The sequence below is a fragment of the Ursus americanus genome, chromosome 4 (genome assembly GCF_024610735.1).
Source record: "Ursus americanus isolate L20-20 chromosome 4, mUrsAme1.1.p, whole genome shotgun sequence".
NCBI lineage: Eukaryota > Metazoa > Chordata > Mammalia > Carnivora > Ursidae > Ursus > Ursus americanus.
In genome coordinates, this window is record NC_142130.1 from 66661589 (window position 1) to 66675571 (window position 13983).

The 13983-nt window shown below is 39.4% G+C and overlaps 1 pseudogene; it reads left to right on the plus strand.

Annotated features, from left to right (window-relative positions):
* Window positions 1-6374: 6374 nt before the first annotated feature.
* Window positions 6375-7270, plus strand: LOC123784284 (tubulin beta-4B chain pseudogene; annotated as a pseudogene).
* Window positions 7271-13983: the final 6713 nt, after the last annotated feature.

Here is a 13983-nt window from a genome sequence, read left to right on the forward strand (position 1 = left end):
CAAAACTCTGACCTTGATTTACCCTGTCTTCTCTCTTCACCCAGAGCTTGGCTATCAACTGGCCATTTGAGGAGTAGAGGGTACAGGAAACCAGTCTTTCTGTCTCACTCATCTCATCCTGTACTCACCTGTTCCTGTAAATACCACTCCTAAATTAATAGGAGTAGAGGCCAAATAGGAGGAAGGGAAGTTCTCCTTGGACAGGTAGCGTCACAAGATGGCATTGCAGGAACCTGGCCTGGCAGATGTTTAAAGCTTCTGTGGATTTGTTGGACGCTGGCCTCCTCTGGCTACAATACCTGTGACTATTTATTCAATAACTTTTCTTCAGATCCCTGTATGTCCCTCACCTTGAATCCCTCAGGTGTCTACTTTATGCAGAGACTAGCAGTTAGAATCTTGTTGTCTATCCTAGAAATAGAGCTGAACAGAATTCAAAAGAGCTCCAGGATGGCTCCACCCTTGTCATTTCCATCTGGTCTACAGGAAAAACTCATGAATTTTTTGCCCTTCCATGGGTGAAAATGCAGTTATTTCAGAAACTACCTCTCTGTTTTCTCTCAACCCCACCACCTAAGAGAGCCATAACCTTGCCCTGAAGAATGTCAGGGCATTTGTCAGATGGCAGACCAAAGGGTCCCCCAAATTAAGTGGCATATCCAAGTTCTCCCAAACTCCCAATGAAGCTCCTCTTTCTAGGTTTCAGGTAGAGGAAGGAGGAGTCCCACTCCTCACCTTGGAATGTGTGCTGGAACTGAGAATCCAGAACCAGCTCTTGGAGGAAATCTCTGCACGAATATTCTCTTCTTACTCCTCTTTCTTTTCAATCCTTTCATTGTCGGTTTTAGAGCCTTCTAACCAGTTATTTTTCTTGGATAATTTGCATTTTGATCTGGCATCTCACTTTAGAATTTTATATCTGTGGAATCACAGTGCTTCCAATTTTCAAGTGCTGTTATGTTAATATTGGTCATTTTGATAATAACATACCAGTTACATTTCTGTTAAGTAACAAACGAAAATAAAGATCTTCCTTTATTATACAGACAAATTGTTCTCCAAATTTTACATGTATTATAAGTCCTTTTGTAAAGAAATCAGTACACATTTGAAGCATGCATTCTGTAGTTTTATTCAGATTTAAGAAAGATGTATCTTTTACTCTCTGCTTCCTCTTCCTCCATAGAAACCAGGAATCGATATGCAGATGCTAGATTTACAGACTCTCTTAGGATGACAGATCAATAAAGAGCCCCATTGAAAAATGCTTGCCTGGAGGAGGAGAATATAAACTTTATTCTTAATCTCTATAAGACTTTGCTCCCAGGACCAAGCACTTCTTGTTCAGTGTTAATAGTACTGAATTTTCTTACTGCTTTTTCATGTCAAAGGCACTCTTCAAATATGTACTTAATTAAGCCTCTCTCTTAACAGAGGTGGCCCTGTTCTCATCCCCTAGCTTCCCTTTTCTATCTCCTGTGTGGAGAGTTCTCTTTGAAGTCATGCAGGAGAGATGTGCAAGGATGAAGGGATGAGAACAGAGCCAAGGGCGTTTGTAATGAACTTTTGATGGAAAAGAAGTTTAGATTCATGCAGCTATTCTAGCTACCCTCTATTTAGAATTCGTGTAGGTGGAAATACTAAATTACAGTAAGATAATGAGTCAGCTTTTATATTAGCTCTGAAAGTCTTGCCCTCTACATGCATTTGCAGACATCCTATGGATTCCTGGGGATTTAGAGCTCTGCAGAATTCCAGTTTTATAGGACTTACTTATTTTGTATTATGCCTGGCTCTTTATGTTTATCTCTTATGATTGTCTTGAAGTACACAGTTGGAACTTGACTTATTAAAAGTTACCTGTTTGTCTGAATACTTCCCCTTGGATTGATTCTTGAAGGAACTCCATGGTGATTTGTAACTATGCATATTATCCATAACTGCACTTTTGGAAATAGATGTTGTTCATTTGAGAAAGTGCTTTCTAACTGCTTACAATACACAGGCAATTTCAATACTAGAATTAAATCTAATATTACTATACAGTAGCTGCCAAATAATTCGTTTTAATTTCTTATCTGTGGTTATCTCAGTCATTTCCCAGAAAATTATTTTCTTAGATTGCTTATTTAAAGGTTTACAAAAAGATGCAGCAAATATATACAACATAAATAACTTAATGGTCATAAGTTTCATAATTAGAGTAACTTTTTCTTCATTCTATTCTTGTTCAGGATGCTGAATCTTCTTTGGGACATTAAATTTTGTAGATTGGCTCATGTTGTATTATGGCAAATATTATTTTGATTTTTTCATGCATTGCAGGCAGGATATAGAGGTAAAGTAAGAGCCATATTGCATACTTGATTTCCAATTTACCTGAACTTATTAAAAGAACTGTTGACAGTCCTTTAAAAAAAAAATCCTTATATTGTTTTCTAGGTCGCAGATACTCTACTCCACAGTGAAATTGTCCTTACTAGTTTCTAAAAGATACTGATTGCATTTCTTGTGATATTTTAATAGGTATATGCTTAGAAGTGTTAAAGTTCAGATTTTTGGAGATTTTTACAGAAAAATAGTTTGTGTACTTCCAGTACTTTTCAACAATTTCTAAAATGCATTGATCAAGAGGGACCTCTGAGTTTCTTCCTTTTGCTCAATTACTTTCTGTTACTTAACTATATCTATTAGATTTTTTTTATCTAAATTCAGACCTCTCCAATTTTATTATGCAGTCATTCCAGCCTTTTTTTTTTTTTTTGGTACATGCAATTAAAAATAAAGTTACAACAGTTAATGAGATTTTATTAAATTTTTTTTATTTATTAGTCACCTGGTGGCTCAGTCAGTTAAGCTGCCAACTCTTGATTTCGGCTCAGGTCATGATCCCGGGGTCCTGGGATCCAGATGTGCCTCAGGCTGCCTGCTCAGCTGTGAGTCTGTTTCTCTCCCTCTCTGTCTGTCCCTCCCCCTGCTCTCTCTCTCTCAAATAAAAAAATATATCTTTTAAATTTTTTTATTTATCTATTTTAATTGTACTTAGTTAAAGGCAGTTACATCCTAAATGTACCTGTCAAACCTCACAAAATACTTCATAACAACCGAATTTTGCATGAAAAATAATATAAAGAAAATAAAATAAACTATTATGCTGAATAAGAACCCTTGTTTAAATCTATTTTAGATGATAACCCTTTGCCAGCAGTTATAAAATCCACCTACCTGATTCACACAACATCCAATACTAAGCAAAACGAAGATAAAGTTCTGTATATTTAATTTAGGCTCTCTGTAGAACTATTGACTCTTTTGATCTGCACCTTTATATCATCCGTATGCTGTTTACTATTACATATACTACTATAGTACTAGAAGTGCCGTATACATATCATCAAAACTGAATGCGGACCCCTCCTCTAAAGAATTAGCAACTATCGTTCTCCCTGCCTACGCTTTTCACCCATTTCTCCAATGCCTGCCTCTACTTACCATCTAGAGCTCAGCCTCATAGGACCTTTGCAGAGAGGAATTTGGGGGCACCCTCTCTAAAGAATCCTCCTCCTAAGTCACTCCCTATTACAGTACCCTGCTTTTATCTCCTTCACAGTATTTATCAATATCTGAATGTTTTTGTGTATTCCTTTACTTACATATTTTCTGTCTCTGCCAGTTAAAATGCAAACTCTATGAGGGATGCAGCTTTGCCTCTTTCGCTCATCATTGAATCTCTGGGTAATAGACTCGTGCCTGACTCACGGTAAACTCTCAAGAAATACTTGTTCATTCATTCACTTAACACACGTCTGTTGAATAAATGCATACATCATTAAATGGACTATTTACCAGCCCACTTCAAGTCAGGGAAGAGATAATCCATACAGCTGCCCAGGGCGAAGTGGAATTGACAGACAACGTCAAGATGTTGAAGACTGGCGGTCATTTAGAGCGTCTCGGGTAAATCAGCGAAGATCATGAAAAACACCAAGACTCCTTTTGGCTTTTATCTTTTAGTATCACTGTTAGAGAGCAGCACTGTGGAAAGCTGGAATTCCCAGTATCCTATAAAATGGAATTTGCTTGTACGCAGCACCTGATGATTGTTCAGTGTCCTAAATATTTTCACTCCAACTTGGCCTGATATTTTACCCAACAGTCACTACAAACTGGGATATTGTTTTTATATGACTCCTACCTAAATGAATATATTATCTCTAATATGATTCACCTTTCAGTAGGTAAAATTAAATGTTCTGAGGTTTGTTTTCAAAGGAAAGTGCCAGCATCTAAAATAATGTTATAGTTTGGTTTCATTTGGGACTAAGGTGGGCCAAAACTATTGGTGGGCCCAACTGTATTAGGGGGATGCCAAAGTTGCTCTAATTAAGATACTCCATAAAACAGAGGTTTAAAAATACAAATGTAATTTTCTCTTATTGGAATCCCAAAAGTGACCCTGCTGCAGATCATGGGAAGGCGAAATTATAAAGAATTCACATACCCAGTACTTTAAGACCTATAGCTAGAAGTGTCACTTTCACTTCTAGTAGCATTCCATTAGTGAAAATGTAGCGAAAGGACCACATCTAGCTGTGAGGGAATCTGAGAAACATGGTCTCTAACTGAGCGACCACATGCCCAGCAGCAAATCTAAAATGGAAGAATGGGAGAAATGTTTTTTTGACTCTATTTCTACTACCAGCTAACGGGAGCATGAGGATGGTGGTCCATGAGGAAAGTATTGGATGATTACTAGGGGTATGTTCAAAGAAGAAACAAACACACAAACAAAAAATCAAAAGTTTTCAGTAACATAATGCACTGTTGATGCCAATTTTATATTTGGCTTATATCAATATTGAAATGGCAACTTATGCAGTGGATAACTACTTACAGCCTTTTTACAACTTCATCAGAGAATCGAATTGAGAAACCCTGCCACGGCGTCATGTACAAAAGCATTTTTGTTTGTTCTATATAGAGGAGGTGTAAGGCAAGGCAGGCTAGAGCAAAAAGTCAACTCCCATATGTGAAGTGTGTTCCTTAATAAATACCATGTCATGAACTGTCATATTTTAAGTCTCCTTCTAAATATAACTTTCTGTTACTCTACGAATTCAGTGGCACTTGATCTTTTCAAAAATGTAGCTGCCTAGCATCTTCTGATTTTTTCTGTGACCCTCCGTTAGCTCTCACAAGAGTGGAATATACATATAACTTTAAACGAATTAAAATATTTAGTCATTTCAATTTTTATTCAATTATTTTTGCCTTTGCAATATTATTTAAAACCACAGGGAAGTACTAAATTACAGTTTATGTATTTCTACAAATATTTGCTGGTCTACCATCTACAAACCCTGTTTTGGGCACAGAGGATAAAAAAAAATGGATGGTGGGAATCCTGCCTTTAGTGAAATCATGGTCACAGTCTTTTTAGGGGGGAAAGCAAGGAAGGGTTATTTGTGCCAATATGCACAACCAACTGAAGAAAAGGGAAATTCTCTGGTTAGTAATCCCAAATATATTTTAAAGTTCCTAAAATTAGATTTCTTGTTATTGACCATTTCTATTTTTTATTAGACAAGAATAAATATTAAAACATATCTATACTGTGTCAGTTTCCCTGTTATAAGTAATAAGTTGATTTAATAAGTAATAAGTTTTAACCTGCACATAGTGTGCAAGCTAGCTATTACCAGGATGCCGACTAGAATACGTCTGTGTGGCAGACGGATGAGGCATAAAGCTCAGAATCAAAGTATACTAAAAACTTAATGCTTTTATTGTGAAAACTTACAGTTCCTCCTATTAGGAAATACAGTCAGTCATAGCAGGGAAGTTCCTTCTGAAGTTTACAAAGTCACTCCTAGCATTCCTCGCGCCGGCCCCTGGGCTCTTGCGTGGTGCTTCCGCCAGAATCCCTGCGCCTGTCGCCCTGAGGGAGATCTTGCCCCTCCAGGCGAGCCAGTGCAGCAACCAGATCCGCGCCAAATTCGGAGGGTGATCAGCGAGGAGCGTGGCATCCACCCCACCAGCACTTACCACAGCGACAGCAACCCGAAGCTGGAGCGGATCAACGAGTACTACAAGGAGGTCACCGGTGGCAAGTACGTGCCCTACGCTGTGCTTGTGGACCTGGAGCTGGGCGCTATGACTCCGCGCATTTGGGACCCTTTGGGCAAATCTTCAGGTCAGACAACTTCGTTTTCGGTCAGAGTTGTGCTGGGAACAGGTGGGCCATGGGGCACTACACGGAAGGTGAAGAGCTGGTCGACTTGGGGCTGGGTGTTGTGAGGAAGGAAGCTGATAGCTTTGACTGCCTGCAGGGCTTCCAGCTGACCCACTCCCTGAGTAGGGGGACTGAGCCTGGAATGAGTACTCTTCTCATCAGCAAGATCCGGGAGGAGTGCCCAGACCGGATCGTGAACACATTCAGTATGGCGCCCTCGCCCAGGGTATCGGACACAGTGGTGGAGCCCTATGATGCCACCCTCTTGGTCCACCAGCTCGTAGAAAATACAGACGAAACCTATTGCATTGATAATGAGGCCCTCTATGACATCTGCTTTGCAACCCTAAAACTGACCACGCCCACCTATGGGGACCTCAACCACCTGATGTCAGCCACCATGAGTGGGGTCACACCTGCCAGCACTTGCCTGGGCAGCTCAACGCTGACCTGTACAAGCTAGCTGTTAAATTATGGTCCTCTTCTCCTGCCTGCACTTCTTCATGGCCGGCTTCGCCCTATTGACCAGCGGAGGCAGCCAACAGTCCCCGGCCCTGAAGGTGCCAGAGCTCACCCAGCAGATGTTCGATGCCAAGAGCACGATGGCTGCCTGTGACCCCCACCACCGCCGCTACCTGACCGTGGCTGCAGCGTTTAGCAGCCGCGTGTCCACGAAAGAGGTGGATGCGCAGATGCTGAACGTCCAAGACAAGAACAGCAGCTACTTCGTCAAGTGGATCCCCAAAAACGTGAGGACGGCTGTCTGCGACATACCACCCCGGGGGTTAAAAATGTCTGCCACCTCAGGAGCAATAGCACGGCCAACCAGGAGCTGTTCAAGCGTATCTCAGAGTAGTTCACAGCCACGTTCAGGTGCAAGGCTTTCCGGCACTGGTACACGCGCGAGTGCGTGAACCAGATGGAGTTCACCGAGGCCCAGGCAACATGAATGACCTGGTGTCCGACCAGCAGAACCAGGACGCCAGGGCCTAGGAGGAGGGCAAGTCTGAGGAAGAGGCAGAGGAAGAGGTGGCCTAGAGCTGATACCCAGTAAAGCGTGTGTTAGCTGTGTGAACTCTTCATTCGCTCACCACCTGTTCGCTGATGGCCACGTCTCTGTATGCACTTGCTCTTTTTCCGTCTTGATGCCACATCCGATACAGACGCCACCATTAAAGCATTTACATAGTGAGAAAAAAAGTCAATCTTCTTATCTTTCTAACTTGAAAATAATTCTAATGGCAATTAAACTCTCATCGAAAGAAATAAAAAAATAAAGAAGAATCAGTTTAGAAAAGTTCTTTAAAGACCATCGACTTTAATATTTCTGGACTTTAGACGGAGTCAATTTTAAATTTCTGTAACATTTTGTTAACTACTATATTTTTTAATATCTAGAGAGATATTCCTGTAGACATCCCTTCAGTGTTTTCCTACTTTAAAATCTTCCATATCCTCAAGACATAGCGTTATCTATCTTCCTCCTCTGTGTCTTGGTTCTAGATATTCCTTATAGAGTAATTTAAATTTCATTCCAAAATCATCACATACAAAAGCACTATGACATCACAGGTTAATTCAAAAATGCATCACTAACATAACTGTTAGTGTCAAAATTGTCTCTAAAGAAAGACAAGATTACATAAGCCTGTCTCATTTTGTTCCAAACTATTTGCTGATGGTAAAAAGAAAAAAAAAATGGAATTGCCAAGTTAATAACATACTGAAAATGCTACAGCTAGAAAGACCAACTCTGTTGTCCCTGAGTAAAGTGTGGAACCTAGGAGAAGAGACTAATGAGAGATTTTCGTTATTAACAGAGTGGGAGTGAAGGCTTTAAAGTTCTACTTAGCTTCCTCTGTGAGAAGTGCCTATCTAAATACAGAAACCATGTGGAAACAGATGCCTTGAAATGTTCCAGCCTATTTGACTATATGAATGTGTATGGACCCTCCTCTGTCACCAAGACCATCAGTGTAAACAACTGGTAGTTTACAGACTATATAATCCATTTCCACTTGGAAAAAAGCTCTCCTGGCTATTTTTAGACAATCTCTCATATAAGGTACTAAAATATACCCTATAAAATAAGTTAACACACATACTAAAATGCTTTTTTATTTCCATAGAGGAAATTAAATCCTCTGGAGTTTGTGACTAAGAATCTCATGTTTCATAGATATCTTTATGTTTTCCCACTTCTAAGTATTTTTTCTCATCCCCACTTCCCCACCTCTCCCTCAACAGTTAAGACTAAAAACCTGAAGCACTTTTTTATTCTGGCCTTCATCTTAGAAGACCATTTCTTTGCATATTTTCTAGTTGGCGTACTGGGTGATTAGTCCGTTGAAATGTGTTTCCACAGCCTTCTTTTGTAGTTCTCTATTGCTGTGCGTCTTTTTTTTTTTTTAATGTTTATCTGAATTGAACTATATTTACCATCTGCTGTTTCACGCTCTCAAATGATCTGAAACCTTTGAATTTTGTTAAATCATTCCTCATTATTGCTTTTTTAGTAGTATCTATAAAGTCTATCTATTTCCCTCCTAAGGATTTCCTTATCTCTATCATTTACGTACTCTAGTCACTAAAGTACTAAGACGCTGAACAACCAGTTTCAAATGCAAAATCCTCAGCCAAACTACAAACGATCTTCTATTTTGAAGTAAACTATCACTTTGTCTCTCTTCCCTGCGTTGTCTTTATTCCCAGGATGCTGATATGAAGTCCTTCAATGACATTTTGAATTTTTTAGTATATTATGTCCTGAATTTGTTTTAGCTATTGTCTTATAATTACTTTTCTCCCACAATATAAAAGTTTTACTCTTCATGTCTTTATTGAGGAAAGGTTTCCTTATCTCATTTTTTAAATAAATTCCACATTTGGTAGAAATAAGGCTTTATTCTGCTGTTTTTGTGGTTTTTGTTTATTTGTTTTAGTGTTTTTAGTCATGGGCATGATATTGCCTTGAAAGGGGGCAGAAGAGAAGAAAGCTGTCCTGATCTAAGTTTTTGGAGACAAGTCAACAGAACCTTTTTCCCCCCTCACTTTTATCTCAACACATACAAGGATTCAGAACCTTTCTATAGTACTTTGGTGTCCATAGGCAATCACAGGTGCAAAGCTTCACAAAAGGTACTAAGTGGGAGGAAAGGGTAACACACCTTTGTGATAACACACCCAGTGATATCCTAGGTAATATAATCTGCTTCCATTTACAGAGGCCTTTGTTCTAATCAGTCACTGACGCCTTCATGCTTTCATTCATTCATTTTTTATCAGCCTTTCAGTTATCAATGACCACATAACAAATTCCCCCAAAGTTGATGGCTCAAAGCAGTAACAATTTATTATCTCTCACAATTCTGTGGATTGACTGGAATCACCTAGGCTGTTTTTCTGCTCCACCTGATTTGGGCCACTCATGAAGCTTCATTCTGCCCAGGGGTTTTGCTGAAATTAGAATCTCCAAGATGACCCCATTCCCATATTTGCAGGGGCAATTGGCTTAGGAGTGCTGAGCCTACCTTTCCGGCAGAGTAATAAGATGTCTTAAACAGAGGTTCAGGGCTCCAAGAAAGTAAAGTAGAAACTGCCAGGCCCATTAAGGGATAGGTCCAAAACTGACACAGCATTATTTCTTCTGCATTCTAATAATTGAAGGTCACAAATCCAGCCCAGATTCAAGAAGAGGGTAATAGATTCCCCTTCTTGATGAGAGGAATGGCATGTGTAGGCTTGTGAGGAATTTTTTTCCTAGACAAAATTCAGATTCCTCATATATGAAAAATGCACTCATCTACAAATAAGATCTCCAAAATTTTATTCAGTCATGGCAGTAGGTGACTCAAAGTACAAGATTTCATCATTTAAATTAGGTCCAAATATGGTTGAGGCTTATCAGATACAACTCCTTTTAACCTAAAAACCTTTGAACTGAAAAATACAAGTTATCTGACCCTTGCATAACCAACATTCAGTGGTGAGACAGGGACGAAACAACTGTAATAGACACTTCACAAAGGAGAAGAATGGAAATCATAGTTCTGAGTTCATAGCAATTTCAAAACTATAACCAGGCAAATGAAAGAATGAAGGAATGAACAAGCAGAGAAAAAAGAGGTGAGAATGGGTACAGAAGGGAAAAAACGAAAAGGAGAGGAAAGAAAAGAGAAATAAGAAACAAATAAAGTAAAAGAGACTAAGAACATGTTTTCAGATCTCCCAATTTCACGAGGAGCAGCGAACGTTTCTTGATGAGTCCCCAGTTTTGCTTTCTGGCAATGGTTCCCTCCCTAATCCATTATTCTCAGCTTCCTTCACTCTCTGGAGACTCGGTACCTCCCTCTGAGATACCTTTCCTTTTCCATTGAAAAAAAGAAGAAGAAAAAAGTCCATGTTTTAATCTGAGAAGTTCTCTCAGCCTGCTTCCTGCCTGTAGAAATTTGGAGGCCACAGCTCTTTTTTCAGTTTAAACTGTCCTTTTGGGTCAGACTACATGGTATGTTTTCCAATAAAAGTCTCTTAAAAACTTTGCGAGTTCTCTATAAATATTTTTGAGTTTCTGGATGTCCGGGTGGCTCAGTAAGTGGAGCATCCGACTCTTGATTTTGGCTCAGGTCATGATCTCATGGGTCATGGAATTGAGCCCCATGTCAGGCTCTAGGCTCAGTGAGGAAGTCCTCTTGAAGATTCGCTCCCGCTGCCCCTCCCCGCCTCTCTCAAATAAATAAATAAATAAACCTTTAAAAAAATTTTTTTGAGTCTCCTTGCCCCCAAAGTCTCATGGTTTTGGTTTTTGTTGTGTTAGCACCTATTCTCAGATACTAGTTTCTGTATCACTCCACGTTTAACAAGGGAAGCAAGAGTTAGACTTCACACAAATATGGGGAATATACTTGGGTAGTGAAGACCCAAAAGATAAAGTTGGAGGATCAAAAGAATTAGGTAGTTCTGAGAGGCTAAGCACATCCAGCTACTGAAACAAGCCCTTGAAAAGGTACCTAATAGAGAAGTCTATGGGAAGCTCTTGCTTTTCTGAATACCCATATAAGAAACTAATGACAATACTGGAGTTGCTGTTGGTCATCAGGATCAACAGTCAGGAAGAAGAGCTAGACTCAAAGTAGAGTTGAGAGAGGACAAGCTGGAACCTGCCAATACCTCTGTGACTATCTGTCACCACAACTAGCTATGACAATCTCCAGAGAAGAGTGGCTGCTGCTTAACCTTCATGTCCCAAATTTCATACAAGTTTCTGTTTTGGCCAACTCTGACCTGGTCCAGAGAAGGGTTTCTAAGAAATGGCATTCCCAACTTAAGCAAGGTGAAAAAAGAACCATTCAGCACAGGAAGGAAGAGTAGGCATTGCTTCCAAAATTACAGTGATCCCAGAAGAAGCCAACTGATAAACCAATATGCGAGCAATTTACATTTTGACATTTCTACATTTCGGAAAGGTCATTGAGAAACTATGTAGAATAGTGGCTCAGAGCTCAGATTTTAGAGTAAGATAGTTTGGATTTTAATTCTAGACCTGTCACTTACTAGTAATACGGCCTTAGGAAAGTTATTTAACTTCTCTAAATTTCCCACCCTAAAATATAGGAATAATAATAATGGTATTCATGTTGTAAAATAATGTGTCATTGACACAGGACTGGAATATATGAGGTACTTGATTTTTCTTGGTTGGCATTATTGTCCTTGATATCATAAAATGTTTTAATCTTCTTAAAGCACATTAAATTTTCAAGGGGTTACCATCAATTACCACAGTATCTAAGGGCTTGAAAAAAAATGGATATTTCCAAATATGAATATGGCTTTACCACTTGTGATGATTAATTTTATGTGTCAACTTGACTGGCCATGGGGTGCCCAGATTAAACATTATTTCTGGGTGTGTCTATGAGGGTGTTTCTGGATGAGATTAGTATTTGAACCAGAAGAATGAGTAGATTGCCTTCCCCAGGGTGGGTAGGCATTATCCAATCTATTGAAGGCCTAGATAGGCAAAAGGCAGAGGAAGGAGGAATTCATCCCTTTTTTTCCAACCTTAGTACCTGAGCTGGAACATCTCATCTCATCTTCTCCCACCCTCAGACTGGGATTTACAGTATCAGCCTTCCTGGTTCTCAGATCTTCAGACTCATAATAAATTATATCACTGCCTTTCCTGGGCCTCTAGTTTGCAAACTGTGGGACTTCTCAGCCTTCAGCATTGCTTAATATCTTTCTCTCTCTCTCTCTCTTTCTCCTATTGGCTCTGATTCTCGAGAGATCCCTAATATACATTTGATCCTTTGCCTTGATTGTTGATTCTTGTTTCATAATCAGATCAGTTCTAGACTTTGCACCTGCCTTCCATTCAAATTCTTTACCCAAAGTCTGTAAGAGTACAATGAAAACATTGAGCAGGAAAACATAGGTTTACATGCAAGTCTGCTAACTGTGTGAACCTTGGCAGTTCACTTGATCCCACTGAGAATCAATTTCCTCATCTATAAAATAGGAAAAATATAATGTCTGGCTTTCAGGATTGAAATGATATTTATACCATACGTTTGGTTCATAAGCCTTCAATAAACATTTTTTAGAACAAATTCCATCACCTTCCTGATAAGGAGGAAGGGGCTGAAAGTCCTAGAAGCATCACATAAATGTTTCTGCAAAAATATTTTCTGATATAACTCATGAGCAAAATTGATATCTGATACCAAGCAGCTCTGATGATTGTAGAACTCTAAACACTGAATCCTCAGGCTCTTACTCAAGGCATTCATTGATCCTTCCCTTCCCCAACACCAGACAGACCTGAGGGGACATCCCAGCTCCAAAGCTTCCATGAGACTTACTGAGGCCTTTGTTATGATTGTCTGTCAGTTCAAATTCTCCTTCTGTCCAGTCTTGATTTATTCTCTCTTCAATGGCTACTTATGTAGATTATATTCTCCAATAAAATTACTCCATTAAAGTTCTGCATCTCAAAATCTGTTTCCCAGAAAAAATCAGCCTGTATCTGATGTTACTTTATAAGGTGTTGGGGGTGGGGAGAGAGGAGAGAGAATGGGAACTGAGGAGTCTTCCAACTTCAAATAAGTCAAATAGATATCTATAGAACATTCCAGAGAACACTCAAGACAGAGATACAGCATGTGGCACTTACAAAATAGTTTGCTTGGAGCAATGTTCAGATTAGACTACCCTATGGTAGAAATGGGTATCATTAATAACATGGAGATTAAAAACCAGATAAGTCTTATTACTCTGCTTCCTTTCTTTCTATGTCCACACCGATGGACCCCACCATCCTAATTCACTTCTGCTTCATCTTGGACCAAAATTGGAACTGGCAGTGGCAGTGGCATGTTAAGGCAGAGATACAAACCTCAGACATAAGATGACATTGACCCTGGCCCCCACATGAGCACCCCCACTAGCAATAAAAAATAAGATTTGGAGTATTTTTTAATGTGCTGCAGACTGTTGAAAAGTACAGAGTACCCTGATGGTGCAGTGAAATGTATATCGAGCCAAGAACGAAAGCCAATGTGCTGAGCTAGATGTTTCTCTATAGAAAGTGAACACTATTATTCTCTGAAACATCTTCCCATGTATTTGATTACTAGAAATTTTAACAACAACTTGCTAAAAAGCTTAGTCAGAATAGATTGAAGGTGATCCCAGCTGAAATGAGGAACAGGGCCCCTATGGCTATCCAACATCAAGAAAGATGAAGGACTACA